The sequence below is a fragment of the Sciurus vulgaris genome, assembly GCF_902686455.1.
Source record: "Sciurus vulgaris genome assembly, chromosome: 5".
Lineage (NCBI taxonomy): Eukaryota > Metazoa > Chordata > Mammalia > Rodentia > Sciuridae > Sciurus > Sciurus vulgaris.
Window position 1 is genome coordinate 175,355,567 of NC_136465.1, and position 20,462 is coordinate 175,376,028.

Below are 20,462 nucleotides of genomic sequence, written 5' to 3' on the forward strand. Positions count from 1 at the left end.
TGAATTGGGCAAAGATTTTAGGTGTGACTCCAGCCAAAAAAGTATAGACCATAAAAGAACAAACTGGCTTCATTAAGTTTTTAAAGCTTCCACTCTTCAAAAGGCAAGCCACAGATGGGAAGAAAATATCTGCAAATCGCTTTATTTGATAAAAGGCCTATATACCCAAAATATTTCTCGAGACTAATAAAACAAAAAACTTAATTTTTTAAATGGGCAAATGATTTGAAAAAATATATCATCAAGGCAGACAGACAGCAAATAAGAGAAATGCTACCTACAACCACTCTGTGCACCAGAGACCCACCAGAATGGCAAAAAGGGAAAAGACTGTCTAGGTTGCGGGCTGGCGAGGTCAGGGGGGAACCGCGCAGCACTGCAGAGCAGCGGGACAGCACGCAGAAGGCAGGTGGCACGTCTGGAGATGTCAGGGACCACCATTCCACTCCGGCACCCCACGGAAAGAAAGCAGGCGGGGACGAAAACCCGTACACAGCAACATTATTCGCAATAGCCCAACCACAGGTAAGTGGACAAACTGTGACAGAGCCATACAACTGATGAAAAACTAAATGAAACTGACGACACACAACATGGATGGATCTCAAAATAATTTTGCTGAATCAAAGACGACAGATGACAAAGAGTACCCAGTGTATGATCCCATTTACATAAAACTCTCCAAAATGCAAATTAACCTATAGAGGCTGGGAACCCAACCGTGGCTGCCTGGAGCAGGGAGGGGAAAGGGAAGGGACTATAAAGTCGTAGAAGGAAACCTGGAGTGGCAGATGCATTCACTCTCCAGTGTGGCAATGGCAACAATGTACTCATACACCAAAACCTATCAAATGGTAACTTCAACTATATGCAACCGTTTGTCTGTTCATTACAACGCACTGAGTATCTGAAATGTGGGAGGAATAACATAATGCTCTCTTTCATTTTATCAAGTAAGTATACCTTCAAAAACTACCAAAAAAAAAAAGGCAGCTCAGTGGTACCTATCATGCACAGGCCCGGGATCTGAGCCCCAGTACCTCTAAAACACCCTACCCTATCAGCTGTTATCAACACCACCAAAAGAAAGGACATTTTAAAACAGGTTCAATGATCTTGATTTTATACTGAAAAAGAGACACATGTGAAGACGACTGTCCTTATTTCTCCTGTGGGTGAGAACCCAAATTCCAACCACTTTCCGTGACCCTGTGGCAGGAACGCAACTGGGCTCTCCCTGCTGTGTCTCCATGGCTAACTTGACAATTCCTCCTAGAAGGACAGTGACGGGGACGACCAAGTGCACTGTGGGACCAAGACACCGCTTCCCTCCCCTAGCAGAGGATAAGGCACAAGAAGGCCAAGCACAATGGCACACACCTGTAAACTCAGCTACTCAGGAGGCTGAGGCAAGAGGATCGCAAGTTCAAGGCTAGCCTTGGCAACTTAGCAAGACCCTGTCTCAAAATAAATAGTTATAAAAATGTTTGGAGTATAGCTCAGTGGCTAAGTGCCCCTGAATTCCATCCCTAGTGCTACAATTTTTTTTAAAAAAACCACAAAAAGAATGCACCGAAAGGTTCCTAGAGAGCTGCTCTGCAGCCGAGGGGTACCAGCTTGCTTCCACGAGGATCACGTGCCCGCCCACGGGAGCTATGGTTTGCACTTGGAAAAGCTCGTGTGCCAACATCTAGACTCCTCGCTGGTGTGCTTTCAGGCTAAATCTGCTGAGCTAAAGCAGAAATAAAATAGGAGCTCTAAAGAAGACAGGAAATCCTTCTGATACTCTGCCAGAATGCTGACGAAACCCAAAGGACATCAGGCAAGCCCTAAAGGGAAACTGGGGAAATGGGCAGTGGCCAGTGATCCTCCTCATGTTTTTGGTTTAGTGGAAAGAATGGCTGGGCCAGGGGACAGGGCTGCTCTTGGACCCATGCTCCCTGGCACCAGGGGCTCCAGGCAGGGTCCCAAGCCCCATCTGCCAAACAGGAAGGGACAAACTTTACCCAGTACAACAAATAAATAGGCAGGAACTTTTTCATTTCAAGAACCAAGTGTACACATGAGTCTGTGTCCTGCACTACATGGACCCTCATGTACTCTGGTGGGGACACCCCAATCCACACACCCCAGCTCTGGCCATACATATACCTCGTGCACAGCTGCTGTTGGCCCCTGTTGGTCTCAGGCATGTGCACCATACCCATACTCTACAGGGTCATTTTGTTAAGTGAGCTGGGGTCACGGGGCCAGGGTATTCCAGGGTCTCTGTGCCCGTGCATGGTCTAGAAGGGCAGACACAGGTTACAGGTATGCACTGCCCCATGGTCTCTCAGCAGAACATCCAGGCAAGAGGTCTTGTATGCCAATCCAGAGTGACCCACGTGCCAATCCAGAGTGACCCTGTCCCATAAAAGGTCAGATTAGAGGCTCCCCTAAACACTCCTGCACATCCACACCTGGAGCTACAGCCCTGCAGTCAGCAAAAGCTGGAAACTCCATTTAGACTGCATTCCCAGCTCTCCTTCAGGACGGCTCAACAATCGTCCCTTGATCACACAGACAAAGAGGGCATCATCCCAGCGCCACCACCATCCACCCACCCGCCCCCGCCTCAGGGCTGCTCTGGACCCCAGCTGCAAAGAAGAATGGCTGGACACTGCAATGGTTAACTTGCAGTGGCAAGCCCCAAGTCCCCCCAACTGTGGAGAAACCTAACCAGGCAGTGAGGCACTTCCAAAATAGGTGTGGAGATGCAACTGTGCATGAGGCAAGCCGCAGAAAAAGGCAGAGCCACAAAGTGATGAAAGAACTCACGGCTGCCGGTGCCAGGAGGATGGCGGCTTGCAAACTTCCAGAAGGAATAATGACTCTTGTGTGTCAGGGGCCGAGTCAAGATGGCAAATGCTGTTTGCCATCCTCCATAGAGTAAAGGTGCTTTTTTTAAAGCAACTTTTCAGGAAGTGACTCTGTCCAGTGGGCGGTGCCTTAAAAGTCACAACAAGAAAACTGTCTTCTGTGCATATTAATGTCCTCAGCCAAGAATAATACTGCATTTCAAATGCCATTCACGAGGCAATTATTTGGGACTGAGAATGAGATTATGCAATTTTGCTAACAGTAAATAGTCAGACTACTATTAGTAACTTCAAGTGTCAGTAATGTCCACCATGCAGAGCACTTAAAGTGTGTTCCCCTCACCCTTCCCTACTGGAGCAAAGCAATCTGATGTGAGAGTCACAGTAAAGATTAAATTTCTGATTGCAGAGAACAGAAATGAGTCAGGACAAAATGGACACACTTCATTATTTGCTGGCATTCTGATGGCATGCTCAGGCCTGGCTCCTGGGATCCAAAGCCCCACACTGCACATTGATCACATGCACACACCACACTCACTCACTGGAGGCCTGGCACCTCACCCCTCTAAGCCCAGATTTCTTACCTGCAAAACAAAGCTGTCCTGAGAATAAGTATAATCAACAGGGTAAAGCTGGGCGCCTGGCACAAAATGAACCTCAATAAATATGAAATTTTTATAAAAGTCATCATGGTAATGACAGTGAGGTCAAAACCCCAGGGCAGGGATGTGACCATTGGAAGGGAGCTAGCCCTACTCAGGGACATTGAGCCTAGATTCTCCAGCCCACTGGCACCAGCCTTCCCTCCACACTGGGCCAGAGGGAGTTTAATCATGCTCTGTCTCCGCTAATCAGAACGTAAGGCCTAGGTCTACTGTTTTCCTCTTTAGCCCCAGTACCAAGATTAATGATGCGCCCATGGCAGATACTCAAATATTTGCTGAATAAACTGATAGGGATTTAGGAACCCACTAGAATTGCATGCAAAAATGTTAGAGTCCATTTCTAGGGAGAGATTCAGCAGAAGTCCTTCAGGGCCTCCCTGTGAGAACCATCCTTGCTCAGGCCTCTCCTATTTGAACCTGATTTGGTTCTGGGGCCTGACCTTGCTTCCCTGTACACAGCTCAGCCCAGCCACACCAGGGACTGCATTTGCCCCACGTGCACTGACAGGCACACAGATGCCAGATGGCAGGAAAAAGGCAACAATAAACTTCTACTAATCACTCCCCCCAAGAAAAGGATGCTATTTTAAGAGTGACAAGGTCCCTAAATCACTAGATGATAGTACCTTTTGCATTCAATGACTCTGGAAATCAAGGTGTCAAAGGGATATTATAAATTCAAGTTTTTAAATGAATTAGTATTTTATCATAATCACAGCATGGTTCATAACAGCAACATATAAATGCTTTCTGCATGTGTGTGTGTGTGCGCATGTATCAGTACATACACATTAAACTACTAAACTATGTCTGCTGGGCACAGCCCTGAGGAGTGGTCCTTTGCAGTCACTTGCTGAGTTCTTGGGGAGCCAGAGCCACTGTGGGGACCACCAATGCACTGAAACGAGAACCTGGGTCTGGAGAGATCTGAAGTGTCCCTGAGCCCGTCTGTTCTACTGCAGAAAGAAGCACAAAGCAGAGGGAGGGTGGGTTGGCAGCACAGGAGCTACGCTATGGGAGCTCACAGGGATCACACGCCTGTGCCAACAGGCAGACGGTCATTCATCGCGCCACACAACACTACCCTCAGCATCCCCACTTTAAGGCAAGGCAGGTCCCCCAATAAACCACAAGGACAGGTTAAGCCCAGAAGTCTGGCTGCAGAGTTCCTGATATAGCAAGGACTCCAAAAGCCCTACAGCCCTAGGCGAGTCCCAGATCCAAACTCAGCAGAGGCTGGTCCCTGTCCCACTGCTCAAGGGAGGATCCTGACAGGGAAAGCAACCTGGATCCCAGATCAGGACCCCCAAAATGAGGTCCCCTCAACAGCAGAAGCCTTCAGGGGAATGGGGAATGAACTTCATGGCCTTTGTGTAGCCCACAGCGCTGGCAAGTCACCAACTCCACTGGGTTGCGGGGGATCCTGCCCCACATACACACACCAGCCCCCAGGATCCCCTGGAGTTCCAAGCAGGCTGAGTTTGTCTCCTCTCTGCCAATTGCACAGCTAACCCCAAGTTTCTGGAGGGCAGGGATGTGAGGAGGTTTTCCACGCCCTTATTCATTAGTAAGAGCACATGCCATTTTAAACTGTTTCTAAATGCTGTAAACCTGCAAGTTCCTGGCAGAAGTAGCAGGCAGGTCCAAAACAGCCATTCTGGAAATGAGCACACACACACAATCTTCAAGGAAAGCAGCCTGCCGGAGCGTTAAAGGGAAGCAAGAGCTGGTCTCCTCCTCCACACCATGGAGCAACTTCAGACCCAAGTGTGTACAACAAGACGCAACCCAAGAGGAAACAAGAGCGACACTAGGAGAGCGACCCGACCTTCCCGTCCTCATAAAGGGCACACACTGAGGGGCCAGTGGCCCAATCACTACATTTTGTGCCATGATTTACAGGTGGTCAGAACTATCCCTCTGGCCCATGAAAGGCCCTGGGTCTGCAAAGCAAAGGAGAACTGACAGGACAGCAGGAGGAACCCCGCGCCAGCCCAGACTAATGCTTGGGTCCCGGGTTGCTGTGGGACAGTGCCTCAGGGTGAGACCCGCTCCACGCCGTGCCCCCAGCAGACCTGGGGCAGCCAAGCAGAGATTTCTCAGGGAAATAAAACAGGAAATGGGAAGGACAAAGGGGAGCCAAGAGCAAGAGCCCTGGGGGCTCAGCTGTGACCATTCAGCTTGGCTAAGAAGCCCTGAGGATGACTCGGGTTCCCATCCAGCCCCCGGAGCCTTCGCCACAGCCAGCACAGCGCAGGCGTTGCCGAATCTGTGGAATCAGGGCAAAGTACAGTTTCCATGCTTGTGATAAAAACTCAGGCCGCCAAGCACAGAGCCAAGCATTACTCTAAAATTTGGTCCTACTGACAGAATAAACATGGGCCAGGGGAAGCAGGAAGTTCACAGCGCCCAGCAGAGCCAACAGTCAGACTAGCCCTGGAGCACTGGCACCAAATCCAGCTTGTGCTTGGGAACAAAACGCTTCTTATGCTTTTGTGTTGTTTATGATTGTTTCTCTTATTTCTACCTTAATATAGAATAAAGTCCTTGGGTTTGGTTTTGTTGTGAATGTCAGCTTTTCTTAGCTGGGATAAGAGGAACCAAGAAAAGCCCATTTTCACCCAAGAGGAGGCCAACTAAAGGGGAAACAGCCCCAGGGGAGGGGTGGACACCCACACACACAGTTGTCACAGCAGGAACTGAAGGAAGGGAAAGGGTAAGAGCTGAGGTGGGAAGGCTTGCCCCTGGCTCCCTACCTGGAGCCCCTCTGTGTCACCACTAACCACCTTGTCCTCTGCAGACACTGGAAAATGAGTCACCAGGAAAACAGGTATTTACTTTCAGACTGAGTGGAACCCTAGGAACAGTGCAAGGTAAAAAGGTGAGCCAGCCCAAGGGGAGGGGGCATGATGGAAGACCACAGTGGACTTCGGAATAGAAAAAAAAAAAAAAAAAAAAACTAGTAAGCGAACAAAACCAAGAGAAAGCACCAATACACACTTCCCAGTAAGCTCCTTTGAGATGTCTGTCTCCAGCAATGAGGACCCAGGACGCTCAGGACAGTAGCATCCAGAAGCTGCAGTGGCAACATCCTGAGGCTCAAAAGGCCCCAATCTATCCTGATTTCCAAGTGGAAGCTAATGTTGTTGTTTTCTGGTTTTGGTGGTACTGGGGGTTGAATCCAGAGTTGCTCTACCACTGAGCAACATCCCCAGCCCTTTTTATTTTTTATTTTGAGACAAGGTCTCGTTAAGTTGCTGAGGCTGGTCTCAACCTTAGCCTCCTAAGCCTTAGCCTCCCGTGTTGTGGGGATTACAGGTGTGCATCACCATGCGGGTGTCTGATTTATGAATGGTACCAGCAGAAATAGCCTTGCACAGTCCATAACAATAAGCATATCATAAGTGCAAAAGCAGGAAAGCAAACTAGAACGTGTTCTATGAGCTGCTACGGTTCAGAGTATCCTGAGGACAATACTGATGAAGGAATGCAACCATAAACATTTACAGCCTTGGGAATGTAGAATATTAGCTCAGGGATTAATAATAAATAAGCAAGAACTGTGTGCACGTATGTGTGTGTGTGTGTGTGTGTATGCACGCGTGTGTGCTGGCAATCAGGGCCTTGCACAATGCTAGACACAAGCTCTACTGCTGAGGTACACCCCCAGGCCCAAGTAAGGGCTTTTCATCATGAAAGTAAAGCATCCAACTCAAGTAAAATGATATCCAGAAACTTCAGAAGGAAACGTGACTCATTCAAGAAACCCTCACAAAAGTTTCTTATTTCACAGTTACACAGAAGGTCTAAAGGCCAAGGCACCTTCAAGAGAAATACTCTTCCATTTTCTTCACCCAAAAATGCCAGAAAAATAAAGACTTACATGTAGAACAGAATTTCAAAACATTCTAAGAAGTTCACAGCCTTCAATCCAAGATTTCTTTCTTTTGCTCTCTGTCCTTTTGGCAGTACTAGGGGCTCAGCCAGAGCCTCACACCTGCGAGGCAAGTCCTCCGCCTTCTACACTGAGCGACATCCCCAGCCTTCACCCAAGATTTCTATTCCTGGGAATTTATCCTCAGAAACAAATTACAGAAAAAGAAAACTGAAATTGGAAAATGTTAATCATCTACATTAGCAAAAAAGAGGAAATAACCTAAAATGTCCAGCACAGGGAATGTTTTAATCTCATTACATTAACAGAATAATACAGCCATTAACAAAACTCCTGGGGGCTAGGGCTGGGGCTCAGTGGTAGAGGGCTTGCCTGGCATGTGTGTACATAAATAAATAAATAAAATAAAAAGATCCACTGACAACTAAAAAATATTAAAACAAAACAAAACAGGAACCTTTCGGGGACTGGGGGTATAGAGCTCAGTGGTAGAACACTTGCCTAGCACGCGTGAGGCCCTGGGTTCGAACCTTGACACCGCATATAAATAAATTAATAAAATAAAGGTCCATTGGCAACTAAAAAAATTTAAAAAAAAAAAGAATTTCAAGATGATGATAAAAATAAGGAGAGGGCCTCTGGCACTCATCGTAGGCGGTGTTCTCACACTGACTGCGCAGAGGAGGCGGAGCTACCCTGCCGCGTATTTGCCACATATCACGAATGGAGGGGCGTAGAGGGAAAGCACGTGGAAGATATTCGATAAAATATTCAAGTGAATCTGAAGAATGTAACCATAACAGTGTTAATCACTGAAAGACGACTGGCGCCTGGGGTCAGTGTCCCGTTGACAGCCTGGACAACTCTGGACTACGGACACGATCCCTGACATACAGGTTCCTCATGTTCAGACTGATGGCCTGGAAGCACTGCTTCCCGGCAGAGGCAGGAAGTCGCTCGTGCCTGGTCTACAAGATGCACCTCGCCTACAAGATGGGAGCAGCAGCAACTGCTTGTTACCCACTCTAAGACACACAAAACCCCTTGCGCATGTGGCAGATAAAACACAAGAAGAGTTTCTTCAGAAAACCTCACTTTCTGTGTAGTCCTTCCTTCCTTCCTTCCTCCCTCCCTCCCTCCCTTTCTTTCTTTCTGGCACCAGGGATTGAACCCAGGGGCATTTTACCACATTCCCAGTCCTATTTATCTATTTATTTATTTACATTTGAGACAGGCTCTTACTAAGTTGCTGCAGCTGGCCTCCAACTTGCAATCCTCCTGACTAAGCCTCCTGAGTCCCTGGGATTACAGGTATGTACCACCCTTCCCGACTGTTCCTTCAATTTTTAGAAAACCCTTAAAGACAAGAAAATGTAGCTTTGGAGGTATAGCTCAGTGGTAGCGTGCCTGCCTAGCATGTGTGAGACACTGAGTTCAACCTCAGCACCACATAATAAGTAAATAAAATAAAGGTACTGTGTCCATCTACAACTAAAAATATGTATTAAAAAAGGCAAGAAAGTTTTAAAAAAGTAATTTTGACACAAAAATGATAACTGTCACAAGCATTAAAACATCTGCTCTAATTTACCTACCTAAATCATCTTCACTTGATAACAAGATACCAACAAAACGTGAGCCTCTCTCGGTTTTACAAAGTATATAGTAAGACAAGCACTACAAAATGCCATTTCTTCTCCTCGATGACCTGCTTTTTCATAGCATGTGACACCTTTCAGAAGGCAGCTGTGGAAGGTGAGGCAGCAGCGCCCCTGGGCCACGGCCTCTGGAACCCTGGGTATGCTCCACCTCCCACCCACCAGGGCCAGAGCTGTGGACGACCATGTAACCTTGACCACACACCAGCAGCTGACCCTTTTCTGCCCATATCTCCCTGCTGTATAAAGTACTGCAAACTTTCAGATTACCTTAATCAGGTTAGTTGCGAGCACTGATCCTGCCTTAAACGAATGACCACATAATTTGCCTCATTCTCTGTTTCTCAGGGGTGGGGAGGGAAGGATAACTTTAAGAGATCATTTTCACATTTGAGGGCAAGTGGCTCAAAATCTACTTATTCAAGGCAGCAAGGTAAAACGACTTGAGTGTGGGTTTTAGCATCAACTCTGACCTCTGAAGGTCACTTAATCTCTCTGAACTTTGGTTTACTCATGGGTAAAGTGGAATTAAAGTTCTCGTGTTGCAAGAATATAAAGTGTCTTATGGTCCCTCAGAAAACCCCAGAATTCAGCACCCTCTCACCTCTGAACCCACTCCCACCCAGGCCCAGCCTCCCTATCTGATGATAAAGGTGCTGGCGCAGGGGTTGCAACAGCTTAATTAAAACATGACCTTGTCCAAGTTCAGGGCACCCAGGTAGGCCAGCTTCAGCAAACCAGCCAGTTCCCGAGCCCACTAATAGCAGGCTTGGAGGTCTGCAAGAGCGCAGGGCCTGCCCGTGGTTCCTCTGAAGACCACAATTCACAGTCTTGGCACGCTCAGTTGGCGGCAACATAATTTAGTATAATGGAACACAAACATGGTTTAAAATATGAAAATGTTCACCAACTACACTTTAGGCATCACTTTATAATAAAATTCATTTAATTCAATAGGAAACTTCAAAACCCCAGCTATAGTTGACTGTATATACTACAGACCACCCTGCAGGTTCAGACAGAGGGCCTCTTAACTACCTCCCTGGGAGCTCTAGCATGAGGTCACAGGCCCATGTGGGGTCTGGTCGGTGGCGTGGGGCAAAGCCACTGACCCCTCCAGTTCCGCCTCTTTTTCTCCTCTGAACCACAAAGAGGGGAACAAACCAACAAGGCTGTTCTGAAAACAAAATGAAGGCTGGGGACTTTGTGATAAGCTGCAAATACCGATACAACCAAATTGTTCTCTATATACTTTTTTAAATTATGAAACCAAGTTATGACTTAAATATTAATTCTGAAACATAAAGGGCAATGGTACACTCTGGACAAAAAGGAGAGACTTTCCATAATTTCCCAGCCTTAACTATCACTGCTGCATATAATTTAACATATTTTACACATGATCAGTGCACATACAGTTTTACCATTTGCTTTTTCAAGTCCTCCTATTTTTCCTCATCTACACGTGGGTGATTACCACAGTCACGCATGCTCCCTTCCTGTTCTTAGGCACTGTGTGCAGTCACAGCCACATCCCTTCATCCCAGAGTCAGAATTTCTGCGACCCATCAACAGTACACTCAGGCACAGAATCACCAAGTCAGGAGGAAGGCCTCTGCCTGGCAGGGCTACCCTCAAAACCCAGAGAAGAGGCCCCAACCTCAGCCTCACCCCAACAAAGCCGAGAAAAGCAGGCAGAAACCCAGAGGTGTGAGAAGGGAGGAGACAGGCCTGCTGAGTGCCAGGATTCAAGTGCAGGACTGGAGGCCTCGCCCACAACAGTGACCCTGGCAGCACACTGTGACCAGGAGTCACCAAGGGAAACCTAATATATTAAATATACTCTAACTGAAGGAAGACAACATATTTTGGAAGAATTTTCAATAGAATTGAATAAAATAAAATCAATATGGCACTTTAGGGCGGGACTGTGGCTCAGTGGTAGAGCGCTTGCCTAGCATGTGTGAGGTGCCAGGTTCAATCCTCAGCACCACATAAAAATTTTAAAAAAGTAATTGTGTCCACCTACAACTAAAATTTTTTTTTTAATATATGGCACTTTAAAGGTATACTTTGCTTAATTTGCATAGTCACTTAAACAGACTTTGAGTGACACCAAAATTATTAAGCCAGGACTATGGATTAGGCACACATAATGAACCCTGGGGCTCTGTTACTTCACAGGACCTACCACAATCCTAGAAGGAAGGAGCCATCACTGTCCTGGTACAACGAAATGAATGTGTGTGTCTACCCGAGTTCTTTTGTTTAATCCCTGACCCTCACTGCAATGGTACTAGAAGGTGGGATTTGAGAACTAAGGAGGGGGCATTGTCATGAATGGGACTAATGGCCTTATGAAAGGGACCTCAAGAGCTCTCTTACCCTCTTTCCACCATGTAAGGATGCTCAGATGTTAGCTGTCTAACCTGGAAGAAAACCAACCATGCTGGCATCCTGATTCGACTTGCAGACTCCAGAATTGTGAGAAGTAAATCTCTATTGTTTATAATCTACCTGTCTGAATAACTTTGTTGTAGCAGTTCAAACTAAGACACCCCAGTCTCAGAAATGTTGATACATTTGGCCAAGGAAGGTCACGGGGTCACCAGGTGGTACAGCTGGAAGCAGAACCCAGGCTGACTTAACACCACGTTTGTAGGGGCTGGGTTGTGGCTCAATGGTAGAGCACTTACCTAGCATGTGTGAGGCACTGGGTCCATCCTCAGCACCATGTATAAATAAATAAATTAATTATTTATTTAAATAGAGGCGTTCTGTCCATCTACAGTTAAAAAAAAAAAAAATCAAAACCATGCTTCTAACTTCTGATTCCTCTCTGCAACATGACCTTTTTTCTGCAGGAATTGACAGTGAAGGTTCCAGTCTAACCTCATAGACTTGTGAGCATCAACAGCAGGAAAGAGCAGTCCCCAGGCAGCTGCCCCACCACCCACCTCCTGCTTCTGCCCAGACCTTCATCCTACTCTGAAATACCCTGAAGTGGCTCTGCGTGGAACCCCAGCCTCCGGGACAAGGTTCAGACCCCAAGCCTAGCACACAGGCGGGTCACAGCCTTCCTCCCGCACCTGGCAGCCCTCACCATGCCACTTATTCTCATGTTCCTGATGACCCTGCCTCTGCTAGGACTCCCTTCATCATTCCACCCGTGGCTCTGGCAGAGGCACCCGCCTTCCTGAAGGCTAGTCTGTCACAGTGAGAGGCAACTGTTCCTAGGCTCTTTCTGCCACAGAACGGCCTCTACAGAGCACAAGAGTCCCTTAATCTAGGGGCCAGGTGCAGAGGCACAACATGAACATGGTGGCCAGTGCAGCCCGGCCCCCCCTCCCCAGTCATTCCGCCTCCCGACAGATGCCCGTCCACACCAGCAGCTACGAGAGCCCCCCGACTGCCCGGGAGTGACAGCAAGTGAAACTCAGTACTCCGTGCAGCTTATCAGCGTGCCCAGGCCCCTGCTGGCACCGGCCCCTAATGGAGCTCTAAATCACAGAGAGGAAGCCAACGGAAGGGCCGGGCCAACCTACGGGCAAGAGTGAGTGCACACGAGTACCGGCTGAGCCAAGGGAGAAGGCCAGTGGCAGGGCCACGTCTACATTCGCACAGGAACTGGCCACCGTCCTGCACGGTGGCAGCATCCTGCTGCTCTTTCTCATCACAGGCCCTGCCCTCCGACTGCCTCACTGCCCGCCAGATTCTGCTCTGGACGATTTCCCACCGCTTACCAGCAGCCTCACCGCTGCCCTCAGCCTCCAACAACTCTTCCCACTGCAGGAAGGCGAGGCTTCTTGCCTAGTGTCACCGAGGCCGTGCGTGGCGCCTTGTTCTCTCGGTTATCCTAAAGGAACGTGCTGTGAAACAGACAGATCTCTTTCCCATGCCTCAACGTGACAGCCAGTCCTTCTCCTGACAGACGTCAGCATGAATTAGCAGGAGGACAGGGGATCCTCACGCATGCGGCACATTTGAGTGACACCTCCTGTGTGCAGTGCTATCAACTTCCATGCCTCAGTAATCAAAACATCTGATTAGGATGATTATTCTCACCAAAATTAAACCATTTAACACCGGTGCAGTTTTAAAGTTTCATGTTCTTTCATATACATAAGCTCCTTATATAGCTGAGCCTCTCCATTCTGCTAAAAAACTGACAAAACTCAATCCAGAAAATGCCAGGAACCAGCCAGCAGTTCATAAGAAGCCACTGTTGGACGGTCATGGTCACTGGCATAATCCACACCCAACTTTCAAACCCACCCAGAGGCTCTGGGCCCAGGGAGGAGCCTCAGGCTACAGGGAGCGTCTGGCCCAGGAGGACATATTTGGATGGAACAAGTCAAACATTTGGAATTTTCAAATAACATTTATTTCACAACTTTCTAAAGTGCTAAGCAACTGAGAAGTAAGCATCTCAATGTACTCTTTTATCAATAAACATTAAATGAGTCTGCTCAAAATACCCAAGTCCTACAAACTTGCCCCTTTGAAAGATGCGGCAAGAAAAAAAATATAAGTAACCTTTTCATGGTCAGGCAGAAAGGTGTTTAGGGATCCAAATTCCAACAGAAAAACAGTCCTTCAGGAGATGAACAAATAGTTTCCTCTGCAAGTGACACATTCTGGGATATTTACACTGCCAAACATAACTCAATGACAACCACCAAGGAAGCAAAACCTAATGGAAAAACCCATGCTGAAAACTGGGAGTCCCAGTCTGGTCCCAGGACAGGGCTCGCTCAAGATTCCACCAAAGTGGTGGCCGAGCCCGGCATCCCTTTCTTCATCTCAGAAAGGGCATCTATCACTCCCATCCCACTCAGAAGTGTTGGGTGAAAATACTTGGAATGTGTATCCTCCATGAATACAAGTCGCTGTTATTATCAGCTCAAAGATGACCAGGAAAATAGGATTACAGATGAGGGGAGGCAGCTTGGGGTGGGCGATCCCATTCTTAATCTGTGCCCACGCCCCTTAAGCTGGCCACTTGTGTCTTTTGGGGAAGGGGATCACGGTTAAGGACCTCTAAGTTCCACATTTAAAAGTATGAAAACTGAGCCCCAAGATCTGTGTTGACTGTCCTAGGCCTCAGGGCTCGTCAGGGAAGGGCTGGCAGAGCCGAGGCTCCTGAGCTCCACCCATCTCCTACCACACTACCATTCCAAACTCTGAAAAGGAAAAGACATTACATAAATTTCATATAGCTACAGGGCATGTTACACAAACCACCCTTCCCCGTGGTTTCTAAATTTATAGCAAAGTTTCTATCCTTAAGTTCTTGTTGAGGTCATTGATAGCTGAGTTATCTTTGTATTCACTGCCACATTCTCATCTCTGTGGAGCCAAGATATATGTGAATGATTTAAGATTGAAAATTTTTTTAAATGGGCTAGGGGTGAGCCTTTGTGGTAGAGGACTTCCCTAGCATGTGCTAGGTTGTGTAACTAAGCTTCTGGGTTCCCCATAGCCACAAGAGAAGGAAGGAAAGAAGGGAGATGGGGAGAGGAAGAGGGGAGAGGGAGAGCTGGAGGGAGGGAGGGAAATTTTAAAGAAAGAAAAGAAGATTTTAAGAAACAAAAAAAATAATGATTACCAGGTACTGTTTTATTAAGCAAAAAAATAAACATGCACTGATGGGAATCAGCATGAATCAATATATAACTTAAGTAAAAACTTAGGATCTTTGTTTTACATTCGATTTTAATCAAAATACCAAAATATGTGCTCTGAGATGCCTGCTATCCTCAAGCAGTTACCTTTGGAACCACACAAATGTCAAAAAATGTCACATTGTGCCAAATACTTGGAGAATTCTTTTTAAGATGATCTCCAGTCAGCAAGCAAAACACTAAAAATCTGAAGGAATTCCTAGACAGCCATCCCAAGGACTACCACTGAGACCCACCAGAAACCAGGTTTCAGGCAGAGCTGGATGATGCTTTCGGATGGAGACATAAAGAAAGAATGCAAGGTGGCTCTGCTGCCTTCAGGTATGCAGTTGCAGTTCTGAACAACTGGAAAAAAACTGAGCTGATACTATCAGTCACGTGAACATGGTCATTACTCACATACTCTACAGGGTGGCCTCCATGAAGCCGAAATACAATCAGATGGCAGATAAGGCAGGCTCGAGTCAGCTGGGAGGTTAAGGTGAGGGTGGCTTGGTAAATGTCACTGCAACCTCTAAACACAGGTGCCATTACTATTATAAATATTGCTGTAATTTGTTTGATATTCCACACATTCTGGAATGATCAATTGATGACCCCTTCAGAAGCAGGAAGCCTGAACATTATGCTTAACTCAGCACAGACTTCCAAGTGACAGAGAAGAAATGAAAAGGCTAAGGATAAACACCCCTCTGCTCCCATCCCAAAAATACCTTTAAATATTATGGCTTCTTAACATCTGGGCTAAAAGTAATGAAGTTCCAGTTCCCAAAACAGCATGAGCTAAGAATACCATTTCCAGACAGTAGACTAAATTGGACATAACTTTCCTATGCTCACATATGAATACACGACCAGTGTAACTCCACATTATGTACAACCACAAGAATGGAATCCTATGGGGCTGGGGCTATAGCTCAGTGGCAGAGCATTGCCTAGCATGTGTGAGGCACTGGGTTTGACCTCAGCACTGCATAAAAATAAATAAATAAAATAAAGGTATTGTGTCCATCTATAATTTTTAAAAAATTTCTTAAAAGAATGGGATCCTAATTAGAAAAAGTTATACTCCATGTATGTGTATGTCAAAATACACTCTACTGTCATGTACAGCTAAAAAGAATGAATAAAAATTACAAAAAAAGAATACCATTTCCATTCAAATGAGTTATTCTTCAAAAAACTGAATAAAGAGAGCAGACCTAATCATTCATCTACTCCTGTGTTATGTTACTTTCCCAAGTAATAAATATCATTGGCCTAATGGCCAGTTTCTTTATAACTTTGACTATTATCAAAAGAAAAACGCACCTTAGAAAAGCTTTTGAAGTAGCAGCCTCACAGATCGACTAGCACAACCTCACCCAGGAGGCTGCCAGACTCCAGAGCTAAGTTTAAATGCACACATCGATGCTTTCCAGGTGAATCAAGAGAAACCCAAGTTGCACTGGCACCCATTCAACACCTTTATGGGGAGGCTCCAGGCAGGCTTGCAAAGCCTGCAGAATAAGAGTGTTTGGAGATGGAACAGGAGGATTGGCACTTAATATGACCCACCTGGTCCCCTCTCCCTGGGATCCAAGCTGGCAATCCTAGGAGGGTTAAAACAGAACTTCAGCATTCTGAAATTACTGCGGAGACAGGAGCCCAAGAGGAGGGAAGGAAAGTGTGTGCTCGCATCCGCAGCTCAGGTTTAAATTCTTTGAGCTGGTCTCTTGATTTTCATCAGGACAGTCAGGCAGTGTTTGGTAAACAGCATAATGAGTAGCCGTGGAGACTGTGAGCTGCCAACTCTCCTTGACCACAAAAAGCCAGGGCAGTCGGGGTAAAGGAGAGAAGGCAAGACCCAGGAATGGTGTGCATACCCCACCCAAAGCCACCTTCCCTCAGGCACCCTAACAGAGAGTGGCCTCCCTGAGGCACCAAGGATAGGCTGTGCGGATCCCAAAGAGACAGCACAGCTTGCTCCCCCGACCAACTCCTTCTGAAAAGAAAATCTACCTCCGAGTGCGCGAAACTGAATGAATCGCTGAAATTCAGCAGCAGTGTTACCAGCCCCAGAGGAGGAGAGAGAGTCCGCATTTCGGATTCAAGGAGTCTGGGGAAACTTGGAGGTCAAAAGGGCAAACACTCCAGCCTCTCCCGCTTGTCCCCCAATCCTAGGTCCTGCTGACAAGGAGGGGCTTTGCTCCCCCACCCTCCCCAGACACCCGCACACAGAGCCAGGACAGGCAGGGTGGGAAGGAAGGAAATGGAGGACGGTCATCAAAGAGCCCCGAATAAGCGCATCCGCGTGTCCTGCCCGCTCACTGGCGCTTCCCGGCCACGCCTCTCTTCCAGCCCCGCTGCCCGGCACCCTCGACCACCGGCCGCCCCTAGGACTCTCCGCCTTCTTTCCAGTCGCGCCCCTGCTCCGCTCAGACTCCTGAAGATGCCCACCGCCCACTTGCGCGGCTGCCCAGCGCCCCGCGCGAGCGGCCCTGGGCCCCGACGGCGCCGCTCCGTCCTTCTCTCCAGCGCGCCCCGCGCCCCACAACTCACAACTCCCGCTCCTCGCCCAAGCGCACCCCGCTCGCCGAGGCGTCCGCTCTCGGCGGCCCCCGGCGCCCCCACACAAGCCCGCTCCCACGGAAACGGGAAGTTCCGCGCGGCGCGGCTCCACCGCTGCTCCCGGGGCGCGGAGCTCCGCGGCCCCAGTGCGGCGGCCTGACAGGGCGCGGGCCCGGCCGCCGACCCGCGCCCCGAGTTCCGCCCCGGCGCCCAACCGTCGCGGCGCGGCGCTCACCACGGCCTCCGCTCGCCTCCGGACACACCGCGCACCCTGCTCCTGCCGTGACGGCGTCTCCAGCCACGGTTCCGGCTCCGGCTCCGGCCCCGGCTGTCCCCTCGCTCTGGCCGCGCTGCCCTACCCTGCCCAGACCCGCCGTGGCCGCTTCTGCCGCCAGCCGCGACAGCACCGCCCCCGCCGCGCCCGCTGTGCTCGCTCCATTGGCTGCTGGACGCCGAGCCCCGCCCCCAGCCCCTTTGGCGCTCTGGATTGGGCCAGAGGAGCGGGGAGGTGGCACGCCCCCTAGCGCTCGCAAGGGACCTCCCCTGAGCGCGCACTGGCGGCATTCTCTATCAATCAAAGGGGAATGCCTGCGTATTGAACTCAGAGGTCTGCGGGGGTCTGCACCGGAGCCCCGGGAAGACTGTGGTCCGCGCGTTTTGCGGCTTCACCAGCTCCCAGGGGTGGAGGGTGCAGCAGGGCAGCACCGTGCCTGACTTGGAGTTCCGGGAAGGTAGACTTTCAGAAAGCTTCTTCCGGTAGAAAACTGAGAATGTATTCCCCTTGAGCCAGCTTAGTTTAAACAGGGCAGGGCGTGCATATGGATGGTAAGATAACCACATTCTTTCCAATTCTCACACTAAACTTGCTTGATAGGAACATTAAACCGATTCTGTGTACACAGGGAAATAGTGAGTCAAGTTGGCTAACATCTACTGAACATCATTCCATTAGGTCCTGGTGGAGAGGATGATAAGAGTATGCCCAAGAGAGGGTTGGGAAATCGAAGCCAGGTAACTTGCTGGCGGTGACATGAAATAGGAGTAAATGGCAGAGCCAGGACTGGAAGCACGGTTCATCTCGACCAATGGATCAATCGTAGGCCTGTTCTGGGTCCACATCACCATGTGAGAATGGTAATGAGGACAGTGTAGAAATATGGAAAGATGCTGGAATTAAAACGTTAAAAGTAAAAGCAGGATAGATGCAAAATTGGTGGAAACTCTGCAATCATTACTGCATATGGATAGTCCACAAAGAAATAATGGTTGTTCACCTTCTGGAGAGTTCTGTTACATTGTCCTTAAAAGAACTGAGAAAGTAGCAGGGCCACAGTGGCACATGCCTGTAATGCCAGTGGAGGCAGGAGGATAGTGAGTTCAAAGCCAGCCTCAGCAACTTAGTGAGGACCTAAACGACTTGGCAAGACCCTGTGTCTAAATAAAATACAAAAAAGGGGGCTGGGGATGTGGCTCAGTGTTAGAGGGCTTGCCTAGCATGCGTGGGGCACTGGGTTCGATTCTCAGCACCACATATAAATAAATAAATAGGTATTTATTTATTTATTTGCAGTGTAGGAGATTGAACCCAGGGCTTTGTGCTGGTGAGGCAAGCACTCTACCAACTGAGCTATATCCCCAGTCCCCTAAAAAACATTTTTTAAAAAATACAAAAAGGATTGGGGGTCCGGGGTTGTGGCTCAGTGGTAGAGCACTCATCTAGCACAAGTGAGGCCCTGGGTTTGATCCTCAGCACCACATAAAAATAAAATAAAGATATTGTGTCCACCTACAACTAAATATATATATATATATATATATAAAATATTTACATATATATATTTTAAAGGGGGGGGCTGAGGATATAGCTCAGTTGGTAGAGTTCTTGCCTAGCATGCACAAGGCCCTGGGTTCAATCCCCAGCACCACCAAAAATAAATAAATAAAATAAATTAAAAGGCAGGGGGAGCTGGAGATGTGACTCAATGATTAAGCCCCCCAGATTCAATTGCTATACCAAAAAAAAAAACTGAAAGTTTCTAGTATGCATGAGGCCCTGGGTTTATGCCCAGCCAGCACCACACACACGCACACACATGCACAAACACACACATACATGAATTGAGAAAGTGAAGAACCTGACAAGACAAACCACTGCCAAGAAGTGCTCCTGTTCTCCAGGACTCAGCCCACAGGGACTTGTAGACCACCTGTGTGGATCCAGGCGTCAGCGGGCTCCCTGCCCTGAAGACCTGAGCAAGGTCAGCTGGTGCTGCAGATCCAAGCCCTGAGAACTCCAGAGGCTCCACCCAGGTTTCTGAGCCCCGTCTTTCTTGTGGCCTCTTGCTCTTCTGCACCCCACGCTCACTCCTCACCCTCACTGCTTCTGCTGTTACCCATTCCAGCAGGAGTCCCGGAAACTGGAAGCCACAGAAAGGCATCAAGCCCTTTTGGCCTCTGGGCCCAGGGGTGAGGGGGTGGTCACTGTCTGGTCACATGACCCACGCAGCAATGCAGGCGCTTTGCCTGCCTTTGGCTTCTTTCACACTCCCCACTTCTTATCTTCCCATCTCCTGAAAAGAAACAAAATTCCTCTAATTTTCTTGTGCTCTGCAGTTTGATACTGTTTCCTAAACTCTTTGGGTCTGGGCACCTTTTGTCCTAGCAGCTTATCCAGATAGTTTTCAGATGCAGCGCCCCTTTGCAAACTGGGAACATTTCACAGTATCGCGCCCAGCCTCCTTCGGTCCTGTGCCAACAGGCCCACAGCCCAATGCCGCCTCTGCCCTTCTCCAGCCAGGGCCTTGGGCAAGTCACTGGAGCTATATGAACCGCTCTCTCCTGGTCTGTGACCTGGAATGGGACACAGCCCACCCCTCAGGGTTGTAGTGAGGAATAGAAGCTTGGAGAGCAGCTCTGGGAATGCAGTTACGAATACTCTGTGGCTGAACACTGATGTCATTGCCATCTGCCCCTTGTCCCATCCTTCCCACACAAGGTGCCCCTGCCACAGAGCCATTGCCATCTGAGACCATGGTTGACCAGACCTTTATTAGACATTGCACACAATACAGCCTGAATAAACAAATAGTTGGGGTTATGTGTCTGTCTGGGGTGTTTCGTTTGTTTGTTGCAGTACTGCGAATGGAACC

General features: G+C 48.4%; 1 protein-coding gene across 3 annotated transcripts in view; it reads right to left on the reverse strand.

The window, feature by feature from the left end:
- The window catches only part of PACSIN2 (protein kinase C and casein kinase substrate in neurons 2), a 106,551-nt gene extending 88,843 nt beyond the window's left edge, over nucleotides 1-17,708 (reverse strand). For 2 of the 3 annotated variants that reach the window (XM_079143301.1, XM_079143302.1), the window contains exon 1: nucleotides 17,549-17,708. The gene's annotated coding sequence lies outside the window, so the exon portion shown is untranslated. The remainder of the gene's footprint in view (nucleotides 1-17,548) is intronic. The other variant, XM_079143299.1, reaches the window with a different exon arrangement.
- Between the last annotated feature and the right edge of the window lie 2,754 nt (nucleotides 17,709-20,462).